The sequence below is a fragment of the Heterocephalus glaber genome, unplaced genomic scaffold, assembly GCF_053883595.1.
Source record: "Heterocephalus glaber isolate CG9 unplaced genomic scaffold, H.glaber_assembly_v1.0 deba00001600, whole genome shotgun sequence".
NCBI classification, from domain to species: Eukaryota; Metazoa; Chordata; class Mammalia; order Rodentia; family Bathyergidae; genus Heterocephalus; species Heterocephalus glaber.
The window spans coordinates 31,235,414-31,250,802 of NW_028258372.1; the positions used below are offsets into that span (position 1 = coordinate 31,235,414).

General features: G+C 34.2%; 1 long non-coding RNA gene across 1 annotated transcript in view; it reads left to right on the top strand.

Annotated features, from left to right (window-relative positions):
- The window catches only part of LOC147823157 (uncharacterized), a 665,389-nt gene that overhangs the window by 410,878 nt on the left and 239,122 nt on the right, over window positions 1-15,389 (top strand). The window contains exon 6 of the long non-coding RNA XR_015444199.1: window positions 944-993. This is a non-coding gene — a long non-coding RNA (uncharacterized LOC147823157). The remainder of the gene's footprint in view (window positions 1-943; window positions 994-15,389) is intronic.

The window sequence follows — 15,389 nt, forward strand, 5'->3', positions numbered from 1 at the left end:
TTCCTCTTACTATTTACATTCATCAATATGCATTCTAATCTAACTGTATTTGTTTCCTTATTTCCAATGGGGAATTATGGAAAGTGTATTGAAGTCAACAAATGTATGAGAGGAATATATGCAGTGGTAGACTACTGTGATAGCGATCCTAGAGGAATATTTCTTGGAATCTCAGGATCCAGCTCATCTGCCCCTAGAGATCCATGGCAGGTACCCCCAATATCCTTTGGGTGGGCTTTATTTCCCCTATCTATGAGCTACCTGTTGGAATCTTATTTATACCTTTAATGGGGAAGGAGATAGGTAGGGACATAAAAAATAAACTGTCAAGCTTCCATTTATAATTGTGCTCATTATTGTATATATGCTTATGGAAACTGAATTCTCAATCTTTAGAGAAATTTTTCTTTTTAACTTTTATATGCAGTGAAAGAATAATGAAGTCTCTGAAGTTTAGCCAGTTATTTATACTAATGGTATATAAAGATTGAAAATGCCAGAAAAAAACATGGTGACACCTGATTTTTTTTAAATATAATTTTTTTACGTTAAATGCACTCCTCATTCACTTCTAAAACTTCAAAGTGCTATCATCTGCGAATCTGTGCACATCATAATAGTTGCTTAAAACTTCCTGAATACTGTAACTCCCATTGAGCTTAGCTTCTCCAAACTCACACATACTTAGTTTAATAATATTTATTTTCATGTGTTTATAAATATTTATTTAGGAACTAATGGTTTGGCATGTGTTTTGTGAGTTTTATGAATACAAAATGAAAACAGTCCTTAAAGATTATAAATTCAGAAGGGTACACTAGCATGACATTAAAAAGGAAAAAACTGGAAAGTACTAGAAATAAAAAGTTGATAGACAGGCACAGAGCTGTTTGTAAAGAGGTAAACTTTTTCTTTTAAATTTTTCTTTCTGTATTTTTGGCAGGCATTCAATGTAATGAAGCCAGGGAAAGATTCCTGTAATCTGGAAGTAAGGTAAGAGTTTTCTCAATTCACTGTAACCATTTATTTAAATGTCTATTTAAAAATACTATTGGCAGAATTAGAATAATGGCAATAGTACAAATCCCCTTGCCCCAGTATATGTGCAATTTATAGATTATCTTTTCATGTTGGGAAGTTTTCAAGCTATATTTGCAAATACGTTAAGCATTCAGTTCAAAATGAAAAGGTCAACATTGAAATCCCTTCCACACAAACAACAATTTTTCTATTTTAAGTTAAAAATTTACATTGATATTTCTAGTGTTTCATTTATATTGTTATACAGTCCAGGGATTTTTTAAAAGTTAGATTGAAGAATTGTAGTTGTTTCAAATGTTCTTCCTCTTTGCAAAAGTTTAGCTGTTCCATCTTTAAATGACTTCTATCATATGACCATGACAACTTTTTTCTCTTTCCTATTGATGCTAATGTTTCTCAAATATTTGTAATGTGTCATCAGAATTTTAGATATATTTGATCCAAAGTGTACATATTTAAAAATATAATGAAACTCATAAGTGACTTGTTCTTCCCAAAGTCATTTTTGTTGTGCCTTTGTGAAATTCATTCAGGTTATTTCAGCTGCCTGGTTTTGAAGTGCTCAGCTGAATGTTTTAATCTCATTTACCTATGTTGTATGTTTTGCACATTGTTTCCTACCTCATAGCTGTTTGTTGTGGGTATATTTGGTCTTAAGCTGCAGGAAGGGTTATATAGGCGCCCAGTCAACATTCAGCACAGGCTTGCATTTTCTCGGACAGATGGTGACGAACAAACTCTTTGTTTACATTGAGTGCCAGGTTAATATTAGAAAACTGAAGTATAATCCAGTGTAAGATATTTAAAAATTAAATTATAGCCATGAGTTAACTAGTGCATAATGAAATCATTATGCAGAAAGATTTCATATTGTGTTCACTGGAGCTCTCAAGATGTATTTGAAATCAAATGATATTTCCATAAATATTTGTTGTGCTCATTTGACCAAATAAAAATTGAAAGTTAAGCACAAGTGTTTTTATGGAATGACCTCTACTTGAGGATGCCCTATCAAACAACAGATTTAAAATTTAAAACATGTTTGCCAACATTTGAAATTCCCCAAAGCTCAGATTAATTACCAAATGCTCCTGCAAGCTCAGCAGCAGTAGACTCCTGAGCTCTGTAGACCTTATTTTGCACAGAATTGGCATGTTTTTGAACTGTATAAACTCTCTGTAGACTTCTCATTCACAACATTCTTGCTTCTTCAAGAAAAGCTCATTTTGTAGTCATTAAGATTTAGTCTAGGTCTATAATGAACGAACCATAAGAAAGTGTTAGAAATTATTAAGGAAATTTGACTAATATAAATAAATTGCATAATTAATTTATGTATAACTTTCTAAAATGAAGCATAATGCACTCACTCTCACAATAATTAATTAACATGTACTGAATTTATCCGGAAGTAAATCCTTCCTTGGGAATGGTTAGTAAGCGTTAGTCCCACTTCTCATGAAATTCATATTTGAGTCTAGCATAATGCAGTGTTAGTTATGGGAACAAAGCTTTGCACAAGTTGCCAGATGAGCCCGGAAAATGAACCCAACATTTTCTGAAGAGGGGTACATATCAAGGGACACTGTAAGGAAAAGTCAAGACTGGAGCGATATCAGAGTAGTTGAAGTACTAAGAGAGAAGAGGATATGGAAAATGAAAAAGTAGACAGGGATTAAAAGGAAAGGGTCCATAGAAGGAGGGTGTAATGTGTACCCAGGAAGATTGGCATAGTTTGCGTATAAGGACTTCAATATGGTGTGAGGTAAGGGTTTGTTTTGGAGAATGAGGCTAACATAGGACTTTTAATTTTTAAGAACATTACAGTTTTTAAAAATCTTTTAATCTTTAATTGCCTTCTCTTTTAGTTTTTTTATTAGTATATGTTTAGATACATAATAAATGTATTCATCTTGGGGAATTGGTATATACAGATATCACATCTAAAACATTTTCACTTCCGCTAACCCTTCCTGCCTTCCTGTCTCCTCTTATCCTCAGATTCCCTTTCCATCTCCACAGTTTAACTCCTGTTTCTTATCATCTTTTATTTTGTTCTTTAAATTATCTATATTTTGGATTTTTCATATAAGAGAAATCATGTGATACTTAACTTTCTGTGTTTTATTCATTTTACATAGCATTATGGTCTCAAGATGCATCAATTTTCCTGCAAAAAACTCAAATTTATCCTTCATTGTTTATGTATACCAGATTTTCTTTATCCATTCCTTTGTTCATAGGCCTATAGACCACTTCCAAGATTTAGCCATTATGAGTTGTGCTGCTCTAAACTCAGGTGGGCATGTATCACTGTAATACGAGGTCTTTTAATCTTTTGGGAAAATACTAAGAAGAAGTAGAGTTGGGTCAAATGGAATTTCCATTTTCAGTTTTTAAAGAAATGTCCATACTGATTTCCATAGTGACTCTACTAGCTTACATTCCCACCAACAATACAGAAGGTTCCTTTCTCCCCACCAGCATTTGTGGTTTTTTAGCCATTCTTTCTGGAGTAAAATAGAATCTGTGTTGTTTTGATTTGCATTTATGTTGGCCACAGTTGCTGAATATTTTTTCATATACTTGTTCACCATTTGTACTACTGCTTCTGAGAAATGTCTATTTATTTCATTTGTCCATTTTTGATTGAGTCTTTTATTTTAGGGTGTCTAATGTGATTGAAGTACTTATATATTCTAGCTTGTCTTCTGTCAAAGGAGTAGGTGGCAATTTTTTTTTCATTCTGAAGCTTATCTCTTCACTGTCTTGTTTCCTTTGGTGTGAAAACGTTTTTAATTTGATATAATACCATTTGATTTTTCTTAGTGCTATTTTTTATGCAGTTAAGGTCCTGTTCAGAAAGTCATCGCCTATGCCTATCAGCTCAAGAGTTTTTACCTATTTAATCTTATAGTACATTGAGTATTTCTGTTTTAATATTTAAATCTTTGATTCATTTTGATTTGATTTTAGTACAAAATGGCAGATATGTGTCTAGATTCACTCTTCTGCACGTAGATAACCAGTTTTCCCAGCACCACTTGTTAAAGAGACTATCTTTTGTCTAGTTTTTTATTCCTTTTCATCAATGATCAGATGGCTGAATGTGCCTGAGGTTATTTCTGCATCCTCAATTCTGTTCCACTGATCTGCATGTCTGTTTTTGTGCCAGTGTGGTGCTGTTTTTATCACTGTAGCTTGGTAATATAACTTGACACCTGGGATTGGGATGTTTTTTGCTTTGCCATTGTTACTCAGGATTGCTTTTGCTATTCTGGTTATCTTCTGGTTCCATATATATTGTAGAATTGGTTTTTCTAGTTCTGTGAAAAATGATGTTCATATTTTGATTGGAATTGCATTAAATCTATATATCAGTTTTAGAATTGTGGCCGTTGTGACAGCATTCATTCTGCCTATCCAGAAACAGGGGTGATCTGTCCATTTTTGAATGTAGTATTTGGTCTCATTCCTCAAAGTACTGTAGTTTTTATTCACTTCTGAGGTTAGGTTAGTTCCTAAGTATTTCATTGTCCTTTTTTAAACTCTGGTTAATAGAATTATCTTTCTGATTTCTTTCCTGGTGGGCTCTTTGTTATTATACAGGAATACTGATTTTTGCATATTGATTTGTATCCTGCTACTTTTGCTTAATTTGTTTATTCTAAGAGTCTCATGCTGGAGCTTTTGTTATGTAATGAATGATGTTATGTATGGATAAGGATATTTTGACTTCTTTTTTCCTGTATGTATTCCTTTTATTTCTTGTTCTTGCTTGATTACTATGGGTAAAATTTCGAGTATAAGCTCAACAGGAATGGTGGGCATGGACACCCTTTTCTTAAGTTTTTATTCAATGTACTCCAGAGTCAGTGACTTTTTTTTTTTTTTTTTTTGGTACTGGAGATCAAACTCGGGTCCTTGTGCTTGCACAGCAGGTGACGAAACCCCTGAGCTAAATCCCCGGCCCAGTTAGTGACATTTTTAAAGCAGAATTATTTCTTCAGTAGTTTGTGCTCAGATCTTGCAGTGAACTGCCTGCTCTCTTGTTCTTTGCTTCTGTGTCTCCATACTTCTCTTCTTATTTTATCTCTTTGCTCTCCCTTGCCCTCTTTATTTTGTTTTGTCCTCTCTCTCCTCCCTTCTTCCCCCATTCTAATTTTGTCCTCTGCAGAATAATTTGTTACTTTTGTTTTCTCTGTCAAATCTGATATTTAAAACAGTTTAAGTATTTAGCAATATGCCAACATACCTTTTGAACTTGAGAGTTATAAGTATTTTTGAGCCTACACAGTTTAAAATAAAAATTAGTTCTTTTAGTCTTTCTGTAGTACAGTTTCTCTTTCTTAACAGCCAATACAGAAAGGAAAACAGGTTATTCCTCCAAATTATTTGAAAATATAGAAACAGGAATAAAATGTTCTTTTTATGCAAGCAAATATTTTTCCCTGACTTTAGACAAGTGACTTAAAACAACTTCAAATCAAATTAGAAAGCATCACTCTTTAATGTTTTCTAACATACTTCCTAAGTAAATGCTTATGTTAGTGTTAAATATATATTCCAAGATTTTTATGTACCTGTGATTTAGTAAATATTTTGTAGAATATCAAATCTTATTCTTAAATAAATTACATTTTTGTGTTATACAAAGGTTTGCAAGATTTGCATAATTAACGAATGGCAGATTACTGTACTAAAGAGGTAAAGAGAAATTTTAATCATTTCTGTTAGAATTAAATCAATATAAGTTCAAAGACTGCCTGAAGAATTCGATGAGGATTTACTGGGGGGGTTTGGAAAGAGAAATCTCAGCGTTAAAATAGTGAATGTTACGGTAGGGATGCTAAGATGTTACTTTTAACTTACTATGAACTCGGTCATTAAATTCTTCCTTCATATCGAACCTGATGTCTGATTTTATACGTAATTATGCTTTTATTATTCAATGACAATATATTTGTATGATAACTCTCCTTCAATGATTATTGCTGAGTTTTAGAGCAGGTTCCTTGCCAAGTTTGAACCCAGATATTTTGTTCTCAAAGCCTTTAATGAAGTTGCCTGTTAATGTGACAACAGTGCCTGATAGGAATAGGATAATGTCTAAATATTGATTGTGGTGCCTATCACAGCCTTTGAAGTACTTGTATTTAATTCCATTTAAAGACATCAGGCATTAGAAACTAGCAGATGAAGAGAGCACATCTATCTTTTTAAGCATAATTCAGCATATTTATATGTCATACTGAAAAAATGAGAATTTAAGCACATTATAGTCATATTAATGATAGCATTGATTTGTAAAGACTTTGGCATTATAACCAAATTATAGGTCCATCTGAGCATTCTGTACACTTTATGAGATGTTCAAGAATCAGTGTTGAGCGAATCGTGAAACAGTCTTACAAGTATAGTTGCCTTGTGATAGGAATTCATTCACTAACCAATGTCTGTTAAGAAACCACTTAGTTTAACCTGATTATCTTAGTCAGATCAGGTGCCATGATGAAAATATCACACTGAGTGGCTTAAACAACAAATGCTTCTTTCTCACAGTTCTGAAACTTATTAGAAAGCCTAAAAAATCAAACCACCAGCAAGTATCTGGGGAGAACCCTCTTCTTTCTTTGCCTGTAGTTTGTTGTCTTCTCATTGTATCCTCCCATGGAAAAAGGAGCCTCTTTCTTATGTCTCTTTGGGCAGTAATCTTATATATCTAGGTTCAGCCCTTATGATGTAATTATTTCACAAAGTTTCTACTACAAATTCCATGATATTTGGGATTAGATCATCATCATTTGAATTTTGGAGAAGCAAAAGAATTCATTCAATAACATTTAGATTTCTAGAATAATGTAATTTATAACAGTATATTGGCTCAAATAAATTGAAAGCAGATCAAACATTACTGGTGTGTGAAATCTATATAGAAGGATTTAAGCACAGCAGGACAAAGATAATATAAGTGAACTTAAATTTGTATTCTAGAGTAGATATAGAATTCTCAATTTTTCTCTATAAAGTGTTTTTAAAGGATCAAACATGGATGTCTAAACATTAATGTTTCAGAATTAGCTATTTTAAAAGTAATTCAGATATAAGCCAAAAAGAAGTCAAGTTTTACCCAAAGAAACATAATGAAAAGTAAAAGTATTTTTGATGACTTCCACTGTTTGCCCTATGGTAAAATAAATAGCTGTAAAAATATCCTAATTTTTAAAAATTGAAAGTTAGAAAATTTGGATGAAAACCAAACATACTTGTAATGGCATATCCAAGCTTTCAGGAAACAGAAAAATTCCCTAGAGTGAAAAAAACTGAACTGGAAGGTGGAAAGAAGTTGATTCTAAATGTATGTATGTATCTGTTGAATTCAATAGAAATGTAGATATTATTATCTGTGCAAAAGATTGAAAGCTAAGAATGAGTCGAGTAGTGAATGGCAACTAGGAACTAAAATATCTGCCTGGGGCTAGTACTTTCTAGAACACCAAATAATGTAGGAATCTTATATATCCATAAATTTGTCCTTATACTTGAAAGGAGATTAAAATTAACAAGTATATTCTAAAATTTATGGGAAAATTGAAAGACTATGACTAGCTGATAATCTTGAACACCATGAACAAAGGAAAATTAAAATACCAGATATATGAGGAATTAACAAAAAATATAGTTATTAAGAAAGTATGGATTTTCTTGAAGAAATGGGTGTAGGCCAGGACTTTCTGAACAAAATCTCAATTGTACAGGAAATAACAGAATAAAAAAATGGAATTATATCAAATTAAAAAGCTTCTTCACATCAAAAAAAACCAGAATGAAGATACAATTTACAGAATGGGAAAAATTTTGCCCCCTATTCCTTGGACAGAGGATTAATATCTAGAACATATAAAAATTCAAAAAATTTAGAAGCCCCCACATAAAATACTCAATCAATAAAAAAGGCAATTAAAATGAATGGACACTTCTGAAAGGAAGTATAAATGGCCTGTAAATACATGAAAAAATGTTCAATAGCTCTGACCATTATGGAAATGCAAATTAAAACAACACTAAGATTTTGTGTTACTCCAGAAAGAATGGCAATCATCAAATCAAATAACAACAAATTCTGGTGAGATTGTGGGGGGAAAAAAGAACCCTTCTGGATTGTACAACCACTAAGGGGTAGTATGGGGATTCCTCAAAAAACAAAAACTAAAACAAATTCCTTTTCTGCAAAGAGTTACAAATAGCATATTACAGTGATACATGCATAGCTGTGTTTATAGCAGACAATTCATAATAGCTAAATCTTTTCAGTGGCCCATATGTCCCTTAATAAATGAATAGATAAAGAAAATGTAATACTTATACACAATGGAGCACTACTTTGTCATAAAGAAGGATAAAGTGAGTCATTTGTGGGAAAATTGATGTACCTTGAGACCATAATGCTGAGTAAAGTAAATCAGACACACAAGTTTAAATATCTCATAGTTCCTCTTATATGAGAAACCTAAAATATAAATAAGATAGACAGATAATAGGAAACAGGGCAGTAGATCTTTTGTAAAAGGGAAGGTGATCAGGAATAGGAGCAGAGTGATAATAAAAGAATCAAGATGTGTTGTGTACCTGTACCAACTACCTACAGTGAATGTAATCATTATTTATTGCAAACATGTACTAATACAAATTTTTCAAAAAAGAAAAAAATGTCTTTTCATAAGATATAGGATAGAAAATAGAAGAATGGAAGTCTAGAAATGGACTCAGGTATATAAGGAAACTTAATATATAACTAAGATGAGAGTTCAGAAGAATAGTGACAGGGTGATCTTTTAATAAGTGATGATGGGTTAATTGAGCATCCATAGAGAAAAAAATGAATCTTCACTTCTATTTCATACCATGTCTCAAGTTCTAAACCAACATATAGGCACACATGTACAGAATATGTATCTCAATGGGTAGGCATATAAGTCTTCTGAAAACAATAGGAAAATATTTCCATGATTTGATGCAGCAAAAAATCTGAAATATGACATCAGTAGCAGTAATCACAAAGGAAAGGATTGGTAAGTTGATCTACATTCCTATAAAAAGCTTTTCTTTTCAAAAATGCCATCAAAAAGTAAAAAGGGCATATCGCATAATGATTCACATTTCACAATTGTTAACTGTTGAAATTCCTTAAGAAAAAGATTTGCCCATAGACCAATAGAAATATTTTCTCTGCAATTGGAGTGTTTTGTCACTGAAAAAAGAGGAAATTATGGGCCATTTAGCTTGCCAGTTGTCCAGCATTTATCATTATCTTGATAGATTTTGATCCATATTACTGAGTAGTAAATCTTACATTAAAATAGTTATTGTTAGCAATCAGGCAGTTCATTTATAAAGTTAAGTTTTGTTTTTTGGTGGAAGCTAAAAAACTGTATTAATTCATCTTGTTTGCTATTGGCTGTTTTTTTTCAATATGGCATCATGAGAAAGAGATGGAATTAGAATTCATCCACTTGTAAGCAATGATGAAAAGGATATAGAACATTCAGAAATCTGAGGCATTAGGAGGCTTGAAAAAGGCAAATACTTCCTAAATCTCAAGAATTTATGTAAGAAAATATGAAAAACACTTGAGAAACAATTGGATGTCCTTGACTCACTGAAGCTCAGTCCCACGTAAAAGACCAAATTATGGTTTCCACACCTCTTGTTAATTATCCTCAGTGGGTTATTGTGCTTTAAGGCAAAGTCCAAGCTAAGAGAATGAGGCCAAATGAAAGTTCTTAATTAGATAAAATGATTCATGGGAAAAACTTCAAGGTTGTTCCTTATCTGAATCCCAAAGTTCAAATTATCTGACCAGTAATTTGAGAGAGAGGCATGAAGGCAGGAGAACAAAGACATATAGCTGGGTTTTTTTTTTTTAATGTAAAAATATCAGAATTTTGGTTGTAGTTCTAGGCACAGAAAGATAAGAATTAGGCAGATATATGAAGATTGTCACAATTTTGGAAGGATTGTACTCCCCCAAACAACCATGAATCTCACTCAGGACTCAGCACTGTTTTTCCTACATATTCTTGAAAATGTTGCTTTTGCTCCGTAGGATAGCATATTTAGATCCCTAGTTGGTGTATATTTTGAGGTGCAGGTTTGGCTGTTTAGCAGTGAATCTAAACATTTCTAAAAGCACATACTAAGTCATGATGTATGAAAAGATTTAACATGTAAGACTGGTGTAAGGTATAAGAATTAGACTAGAAATCAAGTGACTATATTGTTGAATCTTTCCATCTAAGTGTTAAAATTTTATGCCTTTGTATTCTTGGCCAAGAAATTTTATGTTACCTATATTAGAATTTTGTTTTGAGAATTTAATGGTGGAAGTTTTGTCTTGGTATTATACATTGATATTAAAATAAAAACCCCAAAAAACTCGAGTCACACTCACAGTACATCGGAAGTATTTATCAAGCTGGTACATAATGCAATTTGTTAGAATAGCCACCATGTGTGGGTCCTGTATGATGTTTGTACTTGATTATTTTACAATGTAACTATGCTACATTTAATAAAAAGCACATAATTTTCCTTTTTGTTTAGCACCCAGACAAAATTAGTGTTAACAACCAAGGTAGATATAAGGAAAAAAACATAAGATTTTCAGATTACATTAAATTTTAATTATATAAGGACAAATAAGGATAAAAGTGATATCAAATGTTCTTTTTAAAAATAAAAGTCTAGGCTCCTGGCCCAGAGGAAGGGGCTTCCCGGCCAACATCCGTTCTGCCACTCCCAGACCAGAGGGAAGTGCTTTTGGGCCGCCATCCATCCCACTGCTCCCAGCCCAGAGGTAGGGACTTCTGAGCTGCCCTCCCACTGCTCCTGCTCCAGAGGAAGGGGTTTCTGGGCCACTATCCAGCCTGCCACTCCCAGCCTAGAGGAAGGGGCTTCCTGGCCATTGTCCATCCTGCCACTCCTGGCCCCTGTTCCACCTCTCCCAGATCAGAGGATGTGAGCTGCGTGGGCACCAACAGCACACTCCCCCACCCCACCCCCCCATCGAAATGAGAAGACATGTAAAGAAGTCTCAAAACCAGACTTGCAGACCACCTACAGAAACCCCAAAGGGAAATGAGATGGAAAATGTGATACTTAACGACCTGGACTCTCTGAACTGGCAACAAAAGAAGATCTGGGAAAAATGAAATCAGAAATAATTTCTCAGATAACAGGAGAAATTGTGCTCCTAGTGCAAGATATGATTAATAAATCTAGACAGAAGCTGAGGAACATGATGGAATCCTAACATAGGAAGCAAATGGAATCCATAAAACAGATGCAAACAGAGTTCCAGGAGATTGAAAACTCCATTGAAAGTCCACACAGCAGAATGAGCCAACGTGAGGGCAGAATTTCCGATATAGAAGATGAGATTGCAATTAATGACTAGGAAAAGAAAAATTGCTTCAAAATTGTAAGGGATTATGAGAAATCAATCCAACAGCTGCTAGACGATACTAAGAAGAATAACATAAGACTGATTGGAGTCAACAAAGAAACAGGAGAGAGTGCAGATGACATAAAAAAACTCTTCACAGAAGTAATGGCAGAAAAATTCCCAAGCAGGGGAAAAGACCTTGACATACAGATAAGTGAGGCATATAGGACTACAAATAGCCTTGATCAAAAAAAATCTACACATAGGCATATAATTGTTAAGATTCTGGAAACCCAACAGAAGAACAAAGTTCTACAAGCAGTGAGAGAAAAGAAAGAAATCACATACAAAGGAAAGCCCATCAGAATCACAGCAGACTTCTCAACACAAACCATCAAGGCAAGAAGTGCTTGGAGGGACATATTCTAAGCCCTAAAAGAAAGCAGCCTCCAACCCAGATTAATGTACCCTGCAAAACTATCTTTCAAAATTGATGGAGAAATAAGATATTTTCATGACAAAGAGCACCTTAGGAACTTCATGAATACCAAATCAGCACTCCAAAATATTTTACACAATATCCTAGGAACAGACATTGAGGATCACAACCCCAGAAAGCAAAGCAGAATGAACCCATCTGGCCTGACAAGAAATTAAATGTAAACAGGGAGAACCCAAAAAAGAAAAACTCATGGCAATGAGAAGTCAATACATTTGAATTATAACCATCAATGTTAATGGTCTCAATTCACCAATCAAAAGAAATAGACTGGCAGAATGGGTCAAGAAGCAAAATCCAACAATATGCTGCATACAAGAAACACACTTAATTCAAAATTAAACTCATAGGCTGAAAGTTAAAGGGTGGAAAACAATACTCCATGCAACAGAAATCTGAAAAAAAGCAGGAGTTGCTATCCTCTTTGCAGATCAAGTGGATTTCAAACCCACACTGATTAGGAGAGACAAAGAAGGACACTACATCCTTGTAAAGGGAAGAATCCAAGAGGAAGAGATGACAATTATAAATATTTATGCACCAAACCCTAGAGGGCCCAACTATATAAAATACAAACAGACATAAAAAGTCATATATGTACTAATACAATTGTAGTGGGCGACCTCAGCACCCCACTGTCACAAATAGATCAACTAGACAAAAAATGAGTAATGAAATACTAGGACTCAATCAAACTCTTGAACAAATGAACTTAACATGTTTACAGAGTGTTCCACCCCACAAAATCAGAGTACACATTCTTCTCAGCTGCACATGGGTCATTCTCCAAAATAGACCACATACTCACACATAGAACATGTTTAAGTAAGTGCAAAGGAATTGAAGTTATCCCCTGTATATTATCAGACCATAGTGTGATGAAATTGGAGATTCATAGCAAAAGAAACTGGAAAAGTTTCATAAACACATGGAAATTGAACAACAAACTTCTGAATAACCAGTGGGTCACAGAGGAAGTTAAAGAAGAAATGAGACAGTTCCTTCAATTAAATGACAATGACAATACAACATATGGGAATCTATGGGACACAATGAAAGCAGTCTTATGAGGGAAATTCATAGCAGTGAATACACATGTTAGGCAAACGGAATGAGCCCAATTAAACAACCTGATGCTGAACCTCAAGCTTCTAGAAAAAGAAGAGCAGGAAAACCCCAAAGCTCATACAAGGGAGGAAATTATAAAGATCAGAGCAGAAATCAATGCAATGGAGACTAAGAGAATGATGCAAAAAAATCAATGAAGCCAAGACTTTGTTCTTCAAAAGAATCAACAAAATTGGCAAACCCTTAGCCAACCTTGTCAGAAAAAGGAAAGAAAAGGCCCAAATTCATGCAATTAGGAATGAAAAGGGTGAAATTACAACAGACCCAGCAGAAATCCAGAGGATCATCAATACCTACTTCCAGAACCTATATGCCAATAAAATGGAAAACACAGAAGAAATGGGCAGATTCCTAGATACATATGAACTACCAAAGTTGAACGAAGAAGAGCTAAAAATTCTAAACAACCCAATATAAACCAATGAAATTGAAAATGTAATTAAAAACTTATCAACTAAGAAAAACCTGGGCCCTGATGGCTTCACTGCTGAATTCTCCAAGACATTTAGAGAGGAACTACTGCCACTACTGTTTAAACTCTTCAATGAAATTGAAAAGGAAGCAATACTCTCAAATTCATTCCTGGAAGCAAGCATCACCTTGATCCCCAAAGCAGAAAGGAGAACTATAGAACCAACCGAAAAGGAGAACTATAGGCCAATCTCACTAATGAACATAGATGCAAAAATCCTTAATAAGATACTGGCAAATAGAATGCAGAAGATCAAGAAGATCATACACCCTGATCAAGTGGGATTCATCCCAGGGATGCAGGGATGGTTCAAAATGCACAAATCAATCAATGTAATACACTGTATCAACAGAGCCAAGGACAAAAACCATATGATTATCTCCATAGATGCAGAAAAAGCATTTGACAAAATTCAACATGCATTAATGATAAAAACCCTACAAAAATTGGAATAGATGGTCTCCACCTCAATCTGATAAAACCCATCTATGAAAAACCCAACAGGCAGTATCATTCTAAATGGTCAAAAACTGAAATCCTTCACACTCAAATCAGGAAGAAGACAAGGATGTCCACTATCACCACTCCTGTTCAATATAGTTTTGAAAACATTAGCCACGGCAGTTGGACAAGATAAAGAAATAAAATAAAGAGGCCGGAGATTTAGCTCAGTGGTTTTGCGCCTGCTGCGCAATCCTAAGGACCCAAGTTCAATCCCCGGTATCAAAATAAATAAATAAATAAATAAATAAAGATAGGAAACGAAGAAGTCAAATTGTCATTATTTGCAGATGACATGGTACTGTATATAGAAGATCCCAAGAACTCCACCAAAAGTCCTCCAGACTTAATAACCAAATTCAGTCAAGTAGCTGGTTACAAGGTCAACACACAAAAGTCAATAGTTTTCCTCTACATGAATAACAGACTCACTGAGATAAAAATAGTGCAAATAATTCCTTTCACAATAGCATCCAAAAAACTGAAATACTTAGGAATCAACCTAACGAAAGAAATCAAAGACCTCTTCTCTGAAAACTATAGCTCTCTGAAAAGAGAGACTGAAGATGATATCAGAAAATGGAAAGACATCCTCTGCTCCTGGGTAGGAAGGATAAATATAGTGAAAATGGCCATATTTCCAAAACTACTATATAGATTTAATGCAATTCCAATTAAGATCCCAGCAGCATACTTCATGAACCTTGAGAAAACAGTCCAAAAATTCATTTGGAACAAGAAGAAACCCAGAATAGCAAAAGCAATTCTAGGTAACAGAGACATGGCAGGGCGTATCACAATCCCCAACTTGCAACTATACTACAAAGCTTCTGTGATAGAAACAACATGGTTCTTGCAAAGAAACAGACCTGAGGACCAGTAGAAAAGGTTAGAAGATGCAGAAACAATTCCAGAAACACTCACCCATCTCATCTTCGGTAAAGGAGCCAAATACCCTCAGTGGAGGAAAGATAACCTCTTTAATAAATGGTGCTGGAAAAATTGGGTTTCAACTTGCCAAGGATTAAAACTAGACCTGTATCTCTCGCCATGAACTAAACTAAAATTGAAATGGATTAAAGATCTAAATATTAAAGTGGAAACTCTGAATCGGCTGGAACAGAAGTTAGGTATAAGTCTTGAAGACACTGGTGTTGGAAAAGATTTTATGAACAAAACTGCAGTTGCCCATGAACTAGCACAAGCAGTAAACAAGTGGGATCTCTTCTTAGTAGAAAGCTTCTGCACAGCAAGAGAAACCTCCAGCAGTGTGAAGAGACAATCCACAATGTGGGAAAAAATCT